We start from the raw sequence: 18,074 nt of genomic DNA, 5'->3' as shown, positions 1-18,074 counted from the left end.
ACATAATACGTTTTGAAAAAGAGAAAGAGATTATGCAGAGAATACAGAGGTAGCATGAGATTCCTCGCGCACAGAATAAAAGATGGACATGGACTGGAGAAATGGTAAGGGAATACTAAAGGAAACACCCAAGATAGACGTAATTAATTGAGTACGAGCATAAAATAAAAGGGAAATATATAGATACGAACTTAAAGGTGTAGTACGACGACAAGGTGATAAGATAAACCATTATTAAGACGAACTTAGTGTGATTCTGAGTAAGTTAGAAGTCAGTGCTGGGTACGCAACAAGGGTAAAAGAGCATAAGGCATAAAAGGAGTACTGCGTGTATATGACTTCACCTCGGAAATAGTGGAATCCTTAACGGACAAGAACTGAAGGAACTGAAGGAGCAACTGAAAGATTTATTAGAAAAGGGCTTCATAAGGCCCAGTACATCACCTTGGGGAGCACCGGTATTATTTGTAAGGAAGAAGGATGGGTCGCTGCGGATGTGTATTGATTATAGGTAGCTGAATAAAGTAACAATAAAGAACAGGTATCCCCTCCCCAGGATCGATGGTTTATTCGACCAGTTGCAGGGTGCTAAGTGCTTCTCGAAGATTGACTTGCAGTCAGGTTATCACTAGGTGCGGGTAAAGGAGGCAGACATTCCAAAGACTGCATTCAGGACCCGATACGGGCATTACGAATTTAGAGTGATGTCCTTTGGATTGACCAATGCTCCAGCGGTATTTATGGATCTGATGAACAGAGTGTTCAAGACATTTCTTGACCTGTTCGTAATTGTATTCATTGATGATATTCTGGTCTATTCACGATCAGAAGAGGAGCATGCAGATCATTTGAGAACGGTACTTGGGGTGCTTCAGCACCAGAAATTGTATGCTAAGTTCTCTAAATGTGAATTCTAGTTGACTTCAGTAGCATTCTTGGGGCATATTATTGGAGCTGACGGCGTTCGGGTAGATACGCAGAAGATTGAGGCGGTGAAGACTTGGCCTAGACCTACAACACCTACTGAAGTACGCAGCTTTCTGGGGCTAGCAGGGTATTACAGAAGGTTTGTAGAGAAGTTTGCCTCAATATCAATGCCTTTAACGAGGCTAACCCAGAAGGCAGCTAAGTTCCAGTGGACCGACGCTTGTGAGCGGAGTTTCCAGTTGCTGAAAGATAAGTTGACTACGGCCCCAGTTCTAACTCTTCCTGAGGGACCGGATGGCTATGTCAATTATTGTGATGCTTCCGGTGTTGGAATAGGTTGTGTGTTGATGCAGCATGGCAAAGTTATAGCCTATGCCTCCCGACAGCTCAGAAAGCACGAAAGATATTATCCCACACATGATCTGGAGTTAGCAGCGGTGATTCATGCTCTAAAAATATGGAGACATTATTTATATGGTGTGAATGTTGACCTTTATACAGATCATAAGAGTCTCCAGTACATCTTTAAACAGAAGGAGCTGAATCTGCGGCAGAGGCGGTGGCTAGAGTTGCTGAAGGACTATGATGTTGACATTCTACACCACCCAGGGAAAGCAAATGTGGTAGCAGATTCACTCAGCCGTTGATCTATGGGCAGTTTGGCAGACGTACAACTAGAGCGGAAGGAGATAGTCCGTGAGATTCACCAGTTAGCTAATTTGGGAGTCCGTTTGGCTGATTCTGAAAATGGCAGGATTTCTGTTCAAGGAGTTGCTGAGTCGTCTATCATAGAAGAGATAAAGAGACACCAGTACGAGGACCCTATCCTTGTACATCATAGGGATGCAGCTCTTCAAAAGGAAGAGACCCCATTTAAGGTTGCACCTGACGGGGTACTACGATACAAAGATAGATTATGTGTACCTGAGGTTGCAGGGTTACGACAACAGGTGATGGGAGAGGCACACTGTGCTCGTTATTCTATTCATCCAGGGTCAGCGAAGATGTATCATGACCTCAGATGCTTGTATTGGTGGGATGGCATGAAGAGGGATATAGCAGAATTTATTGCTCAGTGTCCGAATTGTCAGCAGGTTAAGGTCGAACACCAAAAGCCCGGAGGACTATTACAAGAGATGGAGATTCCGACCTGGAAGTGGGAGGTGATTAATATGGACTTCGTCACAGGCCTACCTCACACTCTGCGAAAATATTACTCTGTTTGGGTCATCGTTGATAGGCTGACAAAATCAGCCCACTTTCCTTCCAGTCAGGACTACATATTCAGCTGAGGATTATGCCAGGTTGTACCTTAAGGAGATAGTGAGACTTCACGGGGTTCCCACACCTATTATCTCTGATAGAGGAGCCCAGTTCACAGCAAACTTCTGGAGATCCTTCCAGGAGGGATTGGGGACACAAGTGAGTCTCAGCACGGCGTTTCACCCTTAGACTGACGGACAGGCCGAGCGTACCATTCAGACACTACAAGACATGTTACGGGCCTGTGTTATGGATTTCTGGGGTAGCTGGGATGATCATTTGCCACTTATTGAGTTCGCCTATAATAACAGCTACCATTCGAGTATCCAGATGGCGCCGTATGAGGCCTTGTATGGGAGGAAGTGCAGATCACCTATTGGCTGGTTTGATGTTGACGAGACCAAGTTGATAGGCCCAGATATGATTCAGCAGGCTGTTGATAAAGTGAAGCTTATCCAGGAAAGATTACTGGCAGCCCAGAGTCGGCAGAAATCATATGCAGACAATCGGCGTCGACACTTAGAATTTCAGGTTGGTGACTGGGTATTCCTGAAACTGTCACCCATGAAAGGTGTTATGAGATTTGGCAGGAAAGGGAAGCTAAGCCCGAGATATATTGGACCTTATCAGATTGTCCGTAGAGTAGGCCAGGTTGCCTACGAGTTAGACCTACCGGCTGATTTGGAAGTAGTGCATCCAGTCTTTCACGTGTCAATGCTTCACAAATGTATAGGCGATCCTTCCAGAGTATTCCCCGTAGATGATGTCCAAGTGACAGAGGAATTATGCTACGAGGAGCAGCCTATAGCCATACTTGATCGGCAGGTTAGGAGGTTACGGACTAAGGAGGTGGCTTCCGGCAAAGTATTATGGCGAAACAACAATAGGGAAGAGATGACTTGGGAAGCCGAGGAGGATATGAAAGACAAGTATCCTTACTTGTTCTCTACGCCTACAGGTAACTCAAACTCCTCACTTGATTATATAAATTGCCTGATGAACTATATGTTATAACGATAAGGGAGACTTCCCAATAATTCGTATAGAACGTCACGAGACCAAATTCAACATTCGAGGACGAATGTTCTAAAGGGCGGGGGGGGGGGGGGGGGGAGAATGTTAGACCCCATATTTTATACGTCGAGTTATTCGCGAAGGAATCGACGTGAGATAGAAACCTCGGATTTTAATTTCTAAACTAGAACTAATCGGTTATAAATGTTACCTAGTATAAAAATGTTATTGGAAATTAGGAATGACTTAATTGTGGTGTTAAGTAATAATTTGTGACAATAATTAGCCAACAAGAGCATCAACGTCCAAGGTAAAAGTATGACTCAAGGTCATCTAAAATAAGGCTAATGGAAGACATACAAATGTGCAATTAAATGTTGATTCATCCACTACATTTTCAATATATTGTGGAAAACTAAAATAGACTTCATAACCAAGTGTATATTCGGCCAAGGGCTGAAGATTGGAGGAGAAAAAGTTGAAGCATGCAATTGAATATTTAAGCATCCACTACTTTATGAAAGTATACATTACTTTAGGAAGACATAACATGGTGGAGGGATCATATCACATTAAATATTGCTCATTCATCTTGGCATGATTACAATGGACAAAGGGTGGTGTATGAATCATTCAACACACATACAATTGTCTTGTAAACAATTGAAAAGAAAGAAGAAATGAGAGACAAGGAGGGAGGTTCGGCCACACTTGGCCGAAAGTTGTAGAGAAAAATATTGAATTTTAAGTGTAAAGTTAATGGAGTGACTCATGCCATAAGTGGAGCATGTGACCAACTTGTAGGCATAAAATTTGAACCAAATAAGTACTAAAGAAATCAGAAAACACATTCATTTCAACTACACAACACAAAGAAAGAAAACCTAAACCTAGAGAGAGAAACTTTCGGCCACCTTGGCTGATTTTTGAGCTCTTTGAGGCTTGATCTAAAAATTATTTTCCAAGGTGTTTCAACCCTTTAGAAGGTCCCTAGAACGTGAAGATAGTCTTTGGAGCAACAAGAACCATTTTCATCTCAAGTCACAAACTCTAGCCAAGTAGAGAAGTCAAGTTGTCAAGGTAAGATCTAACTTTCTTTTTCATGTATTAAGGGTGATGTAGATGTGTGAATATAATTTGTATGCATGAAATAAGGTGTGTTGATGTTGGAACATGATAATAACCATGAGGTTATAGGTGTTGATGTTGAAGTATGGTTGTAACTTGATGAACTTGAATCGCATGCATAAAATCATGAAAGTTGGTATTGGAATGTTAGTTGGCCGTAGGGACTGTTTTGGTGGAACTAATGGACTAATTTTCTTTAATAAATATGGTTGCTACTAGCATAGATCTCATGGTAAAAATAATGAAAAGAATTGGAAGGTTAATGGTGAAGTTATGTTAGTATGAAAATGATTGAATCTATGATTTCATGTGAGTGATGTTGAAGCATGGTGTAGCCGTGTGTGGACTGTTTGGTTAGGAAGTTAGTGAACTGTTTTTACTTGATATTTTGATTGTTATTACCATGAATTTTATGATGTAAATGAAGGTTTTTAATGGTTGGAGTCGAAACTAAAGTCGTTTGTGAGTTGTTGTAAGGATTATAGAAATGACGATGTAGTCTAGTTGCGTATGAATTGATGTTGTACTTGTCGTGTGGATAGCTGGTCATAACCTACTGAAATTATATGAAAAGAAGACATGAAATAATGTGTAATAATCATATGTGGTTTGCTTAGTATGTTCATAAACGTTTGCAAGAATTCCGAGCATTGTTTAGGGACTGTTTTGGACATGTTGTTGGACTGTTTTGGACGTGTTGTGGTAATGGACGGTTTTGGACTTGTTGTTTTCATCAAGTTGAAAAAAATAATTATAGTTAAGAGTATACATCATGTTGTCAAAATGGTTGGGCTGTTATAGAATCGTTTCGACGAAATATTATGACTATAGACTAACAAGAATAAATTGGATGTGTCATAATCGCATGTACACCTATTATCTAGTGTTGCAAGGTACGGGCTGTATTGACAAGTTGTTGCTGTTCTTATTGAGCTTGAAAGATTATTGATAATTAAGATTATGCATTGTCTTGTATGTTGGATGGGCTGTTATAAGTTGTTACATGCAAACGTTAAGGCTGCGAACTATTAGAAGTAACTTGAGAATGTAGTAGCCGTATGTGAATCGTTATTGCATGTTGTGAATGTGGGCTGTTTCGAATATTGTGTGGGCTGTCCGGATTGATATTGAACATATAATTATTGATGTTGGGCTGGTTGTATGTACTTGGTTTGGATACAAGAGCAAATGTTGCCTAAACATCTAGAAAGGAGTTACTAACGTTAGAATACGTTTTGAATCTCCCCGTAACTTAAACATAGTTGTTGGCATCTTATTATAGGTTGAAGTATTATTCGGCAGCGTACACATATTGTGTGAGGAATAAGTGCTAAAGGTATGTGAAGCTAACCCTTCTTTCTTTTTGGCATGATCGTTGTGAAATGAATATACGATATATATACGATTCCAAAGGAAATTCCTATTCTTAGAGCCACTAGGATGGCTATTGATATTGATTCCCATAACTTATGTTTTGTTTTATATATATATTGATATGTACACATGATTTCAAAGTTCCATTTTGATATGATCCACAGGGACATCCGAAAGGTATATGGTATGACTATTATTTGAAATTGTGAACGATGGTTCGTGTTGACTATCCAATTGAGTCCTTAAAAATGTTTTGAATTGCATATAGTTTCTCACTACTCTGCTCGTGCATACCTCAATATATCTTTCACCGAGTCCCGGGCCGGGTATGTTATCGTGCACACTTCTACTGTATTGTTCGTCGAGTCCCTCATTAAAGGGCCGGGTACAATATATATATATATATATATATATATATATGCTGTGTTATGGTGTTATGCTGTGTTATGAAGTTATACTGTGTTACGGCGTTATGTTGTGTTATGGAGTTATGCTGTGTTATAGAGTTATGCTGTCTTACGGAGTTATATTATATTCTGGAGTATGCTGTGTTATGGCGCCAGAGACGGGGTGGCGACCATGTTCACCGAGTCCTATAATGGGGCCGGATATGATATATGATATTGACATACATGATTTATGTTTCGAAAGCAAGTACTTGGTATTCTGGTTATTGTACTCATTTTCTGTACTTCTTATTTCAATTATGATCCCGTTTACTGTGTTTCATGCCCGTTTACTGACCCCCTTTCTTCGGGGGGCTGCGTTTCATGCCCCCAGGTGCAGATACTCGCTTTGGTGATCTGACAGCTTAGGATTCCCCTTCTGCTATTTTGAAGAGCTCCGTTGTTCCGGAGTCCAGATTTTGGTAAAAATCCTTCTCGGATATATATATATATATATGCATATGTTGACTAAGGGTACGATGGGGCCCTGTCCCGTCATATGTTACGTTACTCTTGATACTCTTAGAGGTCTGTGGACATATGTGTGGGTTGTGTATGGGTTCTGTTCAGTTGTGTCTATACGATGTGCTGTGGTATAATGTTCGTCTATAATGGCAGCCTTGTTGGCTTGCATATGATATTGATATGTGATGGCAGCCTTGTCGGCTTGCTTTTATATGTATAATTATGCGACAAATCTGAGACCATGGTTGGTCGTTATAAGATCCATATTGAGTTTGTTGTGAAAAGAACATATAGCTAAAGAACATGTATATGGGTGTCCAGGTCGGGCACCAGTCACGGCCTACGGGGTTGGGTCGTGACACTACCTGTGGGCATGAACACAACGTCCAAAGAAAAGGACGTCAGTACGAAATATGTACTGAGTATTTAAAGCATGAGTAGTAACATAAGTAAACATGAAGGGCAGCATAAAATAAAAGATCAAATACCTTTTTGAGATGTTTGTCATGCTTACTTTACCTTTTCTTAAGGGTCGCGGAATGCACATATATATACATATCATAGTACCGTATCTGCTCATACACATTAAACATTATCTGTATTCGGCCACATAGTGGCTCGACAATATTCGTATTCGGCCACATAGTGGCTCGACAGTATCACATACATGTCTTCCGTTTCCGGCCATAACAAGGCTCGGTATATCTCATCATCCTCATTTCCATCACTACGGAAATCTTTTACCATCACATATATCTCATCAGCTTATCATAACTTTTCATAGAGCATGCATTTGAATTTAAAGACAATCTATGAAAATCATATCATATTCGTAGCATGAACTTCATAAAAATATCGCATGGTAGGCTTTATAATCTTTAAACTTAGGCTCATCATTACCATTGTCGTATCTATGGCATATCTCTTACCTTTATCTCATATGAAACCCCCTATGAACATAGACTTGTAATTTTTCGGAACATTGGTCATAGGACATGCATTAGAGCTTATAGACAATCTATAACAATATTAGGGTGACATAAGGTCGAGAACCCCCGATTACATTATGGAGTGATCATATTCATCATATCTCACCTTGAAGGGACTAGCATTTTAAGGTGAGTGTACCCAAGGAAAAGCATCAATGGAACCATACTTAGGATCATTAGCTTCATGGACATCGTATATTACTCTAGGATTCTCTATACTTAAACTCATAATCATCATGATCATGCTCGTATCGTATCTCTTTTCTTTAGCATGTGCATATGTAGCTCTTTATAGTCATGGACTCATAATTTCCGTAATTTAGGAAGATCACGGAAAAATAGGAAGATTCATGCCATAGGAATCATGCCTTATAAGGAAAGGATTAGCCTTACATACCTCTTTTGTTTAACAATTCTATCGCTTGATTGTTCTTCTTCAACGCTCACGTTTCTACCTTCAAGAGAATTCGCATCAACATTAGCCAATCGATTATATGAACGTGCTTACTAATGCTAGAGAAAATTGGGCGGCATTTCCTTTGTTTATACAACTTTCCTCACTTTACATATCAACTCCCAAACATCCATAACAACATTCACAATATTATAAACAACAATCATCATTCATCTACATTATCCATATTTCGCAATTTCACTTCAATTCCTCCATAATCATGGTCATAGTTCACAATTATGTTTTCTCATATATAATACTTATCCCATGTTCTAAATGTAACTTATAGCATACTTATAATCGCAACATATGAAGGAACATGACTCAATCCAAGCTATTACTCAAAAATGACACTATTTCCACATTCATGACCCATTTTCTATACCCTTCTACAATCCAAGTGTTTCAACTTCTCAATACCTTAAACAACATGGTAATACCATAAAAATTACCTTAGATGGTGTAGGAATACGCCTTGGGTGGAAATACTCTTCTTGCACCCAAAACCCTAGTTCACTTCCATTGGAATTGCTTGGCTTGGATGAAGTTCAATGAGTTTCATACATTGATTTTGTTGGTTTGATGAGGTTTATCACAAATCTCTCTTGGATTCTTGTGGATGAAGAGTGGAGAGGGTTCTAGTCAATTCTTGAAGTGTGAAGTGAGGAAATGTAATAAATGAAATGAGGTTGGTCCCTTATATCTAAAAATTGGACCCAACTCGGACATACGGACCAACATACGGTCCGTATCTTTTATACTGGCCGTATGTCTGGCCGTATGTTTGGTCCAGTGGAGGTCCCATTCTGGTCAGAACATACGGCCAGACATATGGCCAGTATATTTTATACAACCAGTATGTTGGACCGTATGTTGCCCAACCTTCCAGAATTCATTCTCGTCGACTCGTTTGATCTCCAATTCTTATGGAACCTTCTTAACACTTGTTTAACACCTCATTACCAATCCAAGGGATGTTATAACTCTTCTCCAAAATAGCCTTATTCCATCATTAACTCATTAGTCGTAAATCGTCTTCCGATACATAACATATACCTTGCCTTTCTTGGGAACTTCCGTCTCCTACCTCGAATGTCTTTGAAACCTCATTTAAAGTCATCAAATGTTATTTATTACTTATCAAAACATCGTATACGTCGTGCCCTTAGTTAGTCTATTCACTGTACATTAACGGGAAATTTCTGAAGTGTAACATTTTTCCCCCCATTTGGAACATTCGTCCTCGAATATTAAGCACTCGGGAATTCTATGAAAATTTCGCCAGAGTTTCCCTAGTAATATAGCACTACCATCCTGTCACAACATCCCACAATAACATTACCTCACAGGGCCACAACACAATAGCAATATAAGTTGGCCATACACGACCCATATGCATAAAAAGAAAACACACATACCTCATAATCTTGATGTTTCATCATGAATCTCTTCTGGGTGCTGAAACAAGTACGGGTACCTAACTGCATATCTTCTTTTGATTATTTTTTTTTTCTCCTTTTTTTTCAGGGGGTCTCTTTCATCTTTGCATTCTTTTATAGTACCTTTATCAAGCTTACATTTCTAGTTCTTAACTCACACCCTGGGGCTATTTGGGAGGGCAGTAGGAACTTCTCGTATATAATTGTCTTGTAATATCATTACTCAGCACAACTATGGGAAATTATCAGTGCACTTGCAATGCATAAACATATGAGAGTCCGAATTTACCTATTTCAATTCTGGAGATAAGTTAACTGAGCTCACTAAATCACCTTGGGTCTATTCTCTTCAAATCTCTTAATAATTTTCATGACCCTTTGAAAAAGAATTTTTGCATCTCAACAATGTGATACCGAGGGTCACTGTCGTCAAACTTTCGTATGCTTTCAAATAGTTTACCCTCATTTCAATTAACTTGCGGTAGCTATTCCACTTATCCTCCCGTCTTAGTTCATTATTTCCTTCAAGTATCTCCCTATTCAATCCTTCTTTACTACTTCCTTGTTGGCCTCTTCACTACCCCCTTCTTGTCATTCGTATTCCCATTCATCACCGTAGTAGTATTTAGTACCCAACTCTATTTTCTAAAACAAATTTTTCTGGTTATTAATATCCTCTCTCTTCTCCATTACCTGAACACTCTTTCTTTAGGCAGGTCTCTCTTAAACTACAAGTTTATCTCGTCAATTAAGGATGCATTTTTATATCGGCCTATAGCTTTCCCATTCCCTTTCTACCATACAGTTAACCTCATTTCCTTCTTGATTATGCAGCCTTGTACTACTAGCTCAATAATCCTGTAACGGTAAACTTCTAAAGTGCTATAACTCATGTCTCGTATATTTTCTTTACACTCACATCTTTATAAAACATATTAACAATATAGTCTACACGATAAGGAATCTTTCATTAATAACTAACTTACTAGGTAGCGTACGTCACTATCTTACTTTTTCTAACTGATCCTATCTTTTCTCTATCATTCTGCCACTACTATCTTGGAAGTTCTACTCTTCATACCTTACTTCCTTAAAACTTGAGTACCATCATCCTTACAACCCACTTTTTTTTTCTAACTCTCATCGATAGTTAATTAAAAGGTATTTCATGAAGATTGCAGGTGGTGGATCAATACTGTCCTCAAGGATGTATAAACATTGTTAATACCATATATCATACTTTAGCAATTACCGTTGCTACATAGCATAAAACCGCTCAATTCATACTTGATTAATAATACAAATATTTATTCCTCCTTTAACACATTATCAAAGGTGCAGATATACCTGTGATGGCATCGGGGAGTGACTGTACATCCTGTTGCTCAGCTAATTCATACGTACGATGCTAAGGACCACTCGAACTAAGCGCTATCCCCCTACCTGTACCCTGACTTGCTAGTGTCTGGGAGTCTTGCCCCGGAGGGCGCATGGATGACGAAGAACTGGCTGCGGATCCTGTGGGTTGAACCGCACGCCTACCGCCTCGAAATGGGCACTCTCTCATAATATGACCTGACTGGCCGCAAACATAGAAAACATCCAAACCCAATCGGTACGGTCCCCAATGTAGCTTACCGCACTGGGTACATTGTGGTACAGATGATCTGATCTGGCTTGAATCACTCCTATACCGAGAGCCCGACTCTCTGAAACTCTGATCAGGTTCGGAATGAATAGAGCAACCGGACCTCTGGCCTCCAACTCGTGGAGGTACACTAGTCGCGACTGGCCTGAGTATCTAGAATAGGACTGCCTCGATCCTCCTCTATAGTCGCTATCGGCACCTATGGATCTGGCCCTCTTACTTTGCCCCTTATCAATATCATGCTCGCCCTTTTGCGGATGTTGTTGCTCTTATAAATTCTGGGCATGTGCTTGAATGCGGGAAATATCCATCCCGTCTTGCAATGAAGCCGTTAAACAATCTTTAAATAAATGTGGCCCTAAGCTACTTACAAACCTGTGCACCCTATCTCCCATGTCGGCCACCATGGTTGGAGCATATCTAGCCAATGAATTAAATTGAAGGCCATACTCTCGGGCACTCATATTTCCTTGTTTCAAATTTAAGAACCTATCCGCTCTAGCTCGGCGGACCTCGGGTGGCAAATAGTGGCGGATGAAGGCATCTACAAATTCTTGCCAAACAGGAGGAGACGCATTCTCTTTTCTTGATGATATCCAATTATTGTACCATAATACCGGCATATCTCGAAGTCTATAAGATGCCAACTCCACAGATTCAGTTTCGGAGGCATGAATAATCTTCAATGTTCTCAACATTTCATCAATAAAACTTTGCGGGTCTTCATCCGGCTTTGACCCGAAAAACTCCGGAGGATTCAAACTCATGATATCACGGGCTCTAGTACTAACGGACCTGTCACTTGAACCCGAACTCTGCCGCTGTGCCTGGGCGGCTACTAACTGCGTCAATAGATGAATAGCCTCGGTCACTTGTTGACCCGAAGTGGCCGGTGGAGGAACTGGAGGCATAGGAGATAGAGATGAAGCTCTTTCTTGTTCTTTTATAATAGGTGGGGCAGGAGAAATATTAGATGTAGCCTCATTATGTGCTTCACCCTCTTCTACATTCATTAGTGGCTTTCTTTCTACCCGTCATTTCATCATAGTCTTGCCCTTCTGGGCGGCTGTAGCTTTTCCCGTTGGCGGCATTTCTGAAATCATAACACATTATTAGGGAGGAGATAATCTTATAACACAGCTCTATCGCACGATCACTTAAGATGAAGAGTGGTCATTTTTCCTAAATGCCCTGTAGCCGCATGTTTATTAGTGTGGTGCGCAACACACCATAAACAAGACTCTACTAGACACGGCTCGTAAACACTTCCTAGGACTGAACTGCTCTTATACCATTTTTGTCACGACCCGACTGGGGGCCATGACGGGTACCCAAGGCTAAGCACTGAGCACCGCTCGAACCATTACCCATCGTACACATCAAGCGTCCAATCATTAATCTTATACTCAAATCATAGGAAAACCATTTCCACTTGAAACATATTTACCTTATATACATAAGCCCTTCGGCTATAAAAATAAGTACATACAATAAGGACATCGTGAGACCATACAACCCACACATACGTATCTACGAGCCTCTACTGGAGTACTAACATAAAGACGGGACAGGACCCCGTCGTGCCCAAATATATACACAAAATAACAATTCAACATAGCACCTCCAAAGTAATGGAGTACTTCTGTAAGCCTGCTGAGTAACTCCTAGGAATCTGGGTCACCTCCCTGTCTACCTGTGGGCATGAACACAGCGTCCAAAGAAAATTAAGTGTTATATCTCGTATTTTTGTACGTTGGGATTATTCGTAAGCTAATCGAAATAAGTTTACGGACAAGATTGATTTTGATATATGAGACAAGCACTTTTAATCCCGATTTTATTATTGCTCGGTTCACTAATTAATTACAATTTGTGTGGAAATATTAGTGGAGATTAGGGATTAATTAACCATGATTAGATTATTAAGTGGGGGTTAGGGATTAATTAAGATTAATTAAGTGTATTAAATGGACCCCACTTACATGTGTCAACATGGTGGGACACATGTCATGGTATTGGACACGTGTCCTATGGCTAGGAAGCATATACATATTCACAATTGATGAATCATGCTAGCCATATATTTCATTTTGCAAAATTCAATTCAATTGAATTAAAAAGAGAGGCACATAACCATGGCTGCTCTCACGGCCATGGCAGCTCATGGGTGAGCTCAAAGAATTGGAAGGAAGAGAAATTAAGTTCTAAAAAGTGTTCTACACGTTCAAGGAGGCGGCAACCATGGTATTTAAATTAAGAAAGAAGAAGTGGTGCAATTGGTGCAAGTGATTATTGTTGATCTGTCCCAATTAAATTTGAGGTAAGATTTCTTCTTTTGTCATGAAATTGGAGTTAATAATGTGGTTGTCACGACCCAACCCCGTAGGCCGTGACTAGTGCCCGAATTGGACACTCATGTCACTTGTTAACTATAATCATTTATAACTAGTATGTCATGAACTTATTTGTATAAAAAGGTATGGTGTTTTTTTAAAGCTGTCAAAATATTTTTTTTTTTTGTATGTCGTAGGCACCTGTCTCCTGAATAATTAAATTTTTTAAACAACAACATATATATATTCCTACGCAAGCCGACAAGGCTGCCACGATATGCAACATACCAAACATACATATATATGCAAGCCGACAAGGTTGCCATTACGAATGGGTACGCCCCAAACATATGTCATAATCATAAAACGCGTCAACAACCATAAACAGACCCACACAAATGTCCACAGACCTCTAAGAGTAATGACCGTATCATATGGCGGGACAGGGCCCTGCCGTACCCAAATAAACTCATATGAATTCAACATAAGGGAGTTATACCACAAGCTAGGCTCCGGAACAAAGGAGCAGTCAAAATAGCTGAATAAGTGTCCTAAGCTGGCGGATCTCCGAAATGAACGTCTGTACCTGCGGGCATGAACGCAGCCCCCCAAAGAAAGGGGGTCAGTACGGAATATGTAGTGAGCATGTAAAGCATGAAACATAGTGATAGACTCATACTGAGATAAGATGTATAGGACTCAATGCAACTAACAGAATTTCATAAAGACTTGCCTTTGAACATATTTCATCTGTATCATTCTCATATCAATGTCAATATAGTGTTTTGTAATCAAAGCTGCATAATCATTCTGTATATAACATGTATACGTGTCCCGGCCCTCTAGTGAGGGGCTCGATAATTAAAATCATAGTATCATAAACATGCACATAGACGTGTCCCGGCCCTTTCGTAAGGGACTCGGTAATAACGAATATATATGCCCTCCTGGCCACCATCTCCATATCATCATATCATCACATCATCATATCATCATATATATATATAACGTGTCCCGGCCCTCTAGTGAGGGACTCGGTGAATATAGTCATTGCATCATAAACATAAACATATACGTGTCCCGGCCCTTTAATGAGGGACTCGGTAATAATATAGTAGATGTGCTCACGAGAACGTGTCCTGGCCCGGAACTCAGTGAAGGATATAGCGATAAGCACGAGCAGAATAATAAGCAACCACATATATGAAATGCATCTTTTGAGACTCAATAGATAAGAAACTAACCAGCTCTATAGTATTGGGATAATAATCATATTCAATTCTTTTCAACTCTCATTATAAGCCATAGCAAGGAACGTTTCAGCTTTAATGTACATGTATCAATTTTCATGATGTAGCTTTTGAAAATCAAGTATACTTCTATTCATGCCATTCTTTTAAGAGTAGGAACTTCTATACATCATTCATTAGTCAATCATGTAGTAGGCTCGTGACAATAGCATTAAGAAAATATAGAATCATAAGTCATGCATGGAACTAGAGAATAGAATTTACCCCAAGGTTCATATCATTTCATACTTACGTCTAGGACATGCCAAGAAAAGAAGGAATAAGCTTTACATACCTTTAGCGTTTAGTCGTATTATAACTTGTACTTGCTGCCCAAAAACACTTATCCTATATCAAGACATCAAGAGCTACAATTAGTCTACGAGGGAATTCAATACGTACTTTAACGTCAACAATCCCTTTCAAACATTTAGACGACGTTTCGTTCGCATTCAAATCAACTACATACAACCACCCCAACATCAATAATCATATGTTCAATACCAATCCGGACAGCCCACATAACATTCCAAATAGCCCACATTCACAACATTCCATAACGATTCACATACGGCTACTACATTCTCAAGTTACTCCTAATAATCCGTAGCCTTAACGTTTTCGTGTAACAACTTTACAACAACCCAAACAACGTAAATACAATATATATTCTTAACTATCATTAGTATTTCCAATTTAAAGAATACAACATGTCCAAAACAGTTCCTAACCACAACACGCCCAAAACAGTCCCTAACCAATCAACACGCCCAAAACAGTCCCTAACCAACAACATAAAGGTGCCCGGAATTCTTGCAAACGTTTACGAACATACCAAGCAAACCACATATGATTCTTACACATTATTTCATGTCTTCATTTCATATAATTTCAGTAAAATACGACCAGCAGTCACAAGATAAATATATCACCAAATTCGTACGCAAATAGCTACATTGTCGACACTAAAACCTTACAACGACAACAACATGTTTAATGACATTACTTTCATGATCCTTGGAACTGTTTTAGCATCATTTACATTCTTATAACAGCCCACAATTCATTCCAATTTCGACCTGAATCATTGCACTTCACTTTCACTAAACGTTCACAACAAGAATCAACACTCAACACATACAAATTCACCTCTAGCACTAAAACAGTCCACTGTTTTGGACTGCTTATATGCTTCAACATAATTCATTTCTTTAACACCTTAATTCACATATTCAACATGCACACAATACACCACAATGTCCATAACAACAACAATCAAAATGTGACACAAAACAGTCCACAAATTCCTCTAAAACAGCCCCCTCACACGGCTTCAACACAACTACAACAACTTCATGATTTTCATTCATTTATCCATACTACAACACATTCAATCCATTTCCAATACATGTACAAGAATATTAAGCATAATTTCACCTAAGTTTATAGCACACAGCCCACTTCAACTTCAACAACAACAGTCCCTAACTTACGATAACATCTAAGTCCATATATCGCTTGTATATCAACGTTTCCTCCATGTATACACCATATTAAACCTTTAATCCAAATTAATAACATGAGTAGGAGGTTGAAATTACCTTTAACAATCAGAATCTTCAAGAATCTTGTTCCTCTTTCCAGCTTCTTGCTTACAACACAAGGAAAACTTAGGCTACAACTTCTCTTTAACTAATATCATGTCAAGGGTCTAGGATTTAGCTTATATGATGGCTCAATTAGAAAGGGGGTTTGGGAGAGAAAATAAGGGTTCTTGGATCTGTTTAAGTCGTGTGAAGTGATATAGGGAAAAGTGGTGGCTTATATATTAAGTTTAATGGGCCTCATGGGCCGAAATATGAGTGTTTGGGTCGGGTCCAAACTTGCTGCCCTGCCAGCCCAAATTGAATCGTCCATATATCCTTATGCCGATATCATTTTGATGAGCGGTTTGTTACGTTGGAAACTAGACTCGATGAACTTAATTTTAGGCTTTTGAAACACCTTAAAACTCCTCATATGCTAAGAGATATGCCTCCTACAATATAGGCTAAAATCGGGTCCGAAATGTTTACTGAAGTTGTTCCGATTCATTTCGTTTAACTTCTAATCCTCTTCCAACCTCATGTAACCTCTTATACATACATATACACACTCATATACATACTCATAACATGATTTCAAATCCTTTAGGTTACCATGTCACCTCGGGATACTTAAGGCAACCATATATATAACGATATTCTTACTAACTCGACTAACTTTCCTTGAACCTTCATAACTCATTTTTTTCTTGTTTTACTTCAAGTAGCACGGATTATTATGGAGTGTAACAGTGGTAATGGAGAGATTAAATTGTATTAGACAAAATTGGAAGGGAGAAAATTGTATGGTTTCGTTAGTATTGTATATTGGGCTGAATTAGATTTGTCTCAATTTATTTGAGTTTGATTGTTGTTGTTGTCATTAATTATGTGTTAAAAGTGAAGGAATCATGATAATTAGAGTTGTAGTTGATGGGCTGCCTTAGAGCATGATATTGTGGTGCTATACTCTTTTCCGTGTGTTAGTAATTTTGCGAAGTAAAGATTGCAAATTGTATTTTGATGTCGTAGTCTTGACGGACTGTTTCAAGCTCGTATTAAAATGATATCAAAGTAGTTTTATTGTACATGGATGGTGGTCGATGTTGTTGTCGTGTTGTTATTAATATGGTTCATAAATTTGGAAGGAAACAAGAGTATAACGTATCGTATACGAAGTGTATATTGGGCTTTTTGATGTATACCTTTGTATATGGATGATTTTAGTTCAAATGGACCTAAATGAGGTTGTTGTTATTGTTGTTGCGGGCTGCTGGTTACATTATAGTGATTAAAGAATAGGCGGAACGCTACCCGTTTCATTTTAGAATCGAATTATCATTTGATATATATCATATACTAGTGTCATCTAAGTTCATATACGCATTCACTTGTTATAGGATTGGCGTAAGCATTAACGAGTTCATTGTTGGTTCATTTTGGCGACTTAAGGTATGTAAAGCTAACCCTTCCTTCTTTTTGACATGATCTTTATGAAACAAACAGACGATGTGTATATGTCTCCAAAGAAGCTCCTATTCTTAGAGCCACTAGGATGGCTAATGTCCTTGATTCTCAGAACTTACTTTATTATGTCTTGATACGTATCTATGATTTCTGAAGTTCTATTTGATATGTTCCATAGTGACATTCGAAGGATACTTGATATGACTATTGTCTTGATTTCCAAATGATAGTTCGTTTGAATATTCAATTGAGTCT

General features: G+C 39.0%; 1 long non-coding RNA gene across 1 annotated transcript; it reads right to left on the bottom strand.

Annotated features, from left to right (window-relative positions):
* Positions 1-13,967: 13,967 nt before the first annotated feature.
* On the bottom strand, positions 13,968-16,635 carry LOC132642474 (uncharacterized). The gene is made up of 3 exons (XR_009583186.1): positions 16,371-16,635; positions 15,065-15,117; positions 13,968-14,066 (listed from the first exon to the last, which is right to left on the bottom strand). It is a non-coding gene; the product is annotated as an uncharacterized LOC132642474 (long non-coding RNA).
* Positions 16,636-18,074: the final 1,439 nt, after the last annotated feature.

Source organism: Lycium barbarum, chromosome 5 (genome assembly GCF_019175385.1).
Source record: "Lycium barbarum isolate Lr01 chromosome 5, ASM1917538v2, whole genome shotgun sequence".
Classification (NCBI taxonomy): domain Eukaryota; kingdom Viridiplantae; phylum Streptophyta; class Magnoliopsida; order Solanales; family Solanaceae; genus Lycium; species Lycium barbarum.
The sequence above is the reverse complement of the archived record's forward strand: the minus strand, read 5'-3'. Positions and strand labels throughout refer to the sequence as shown.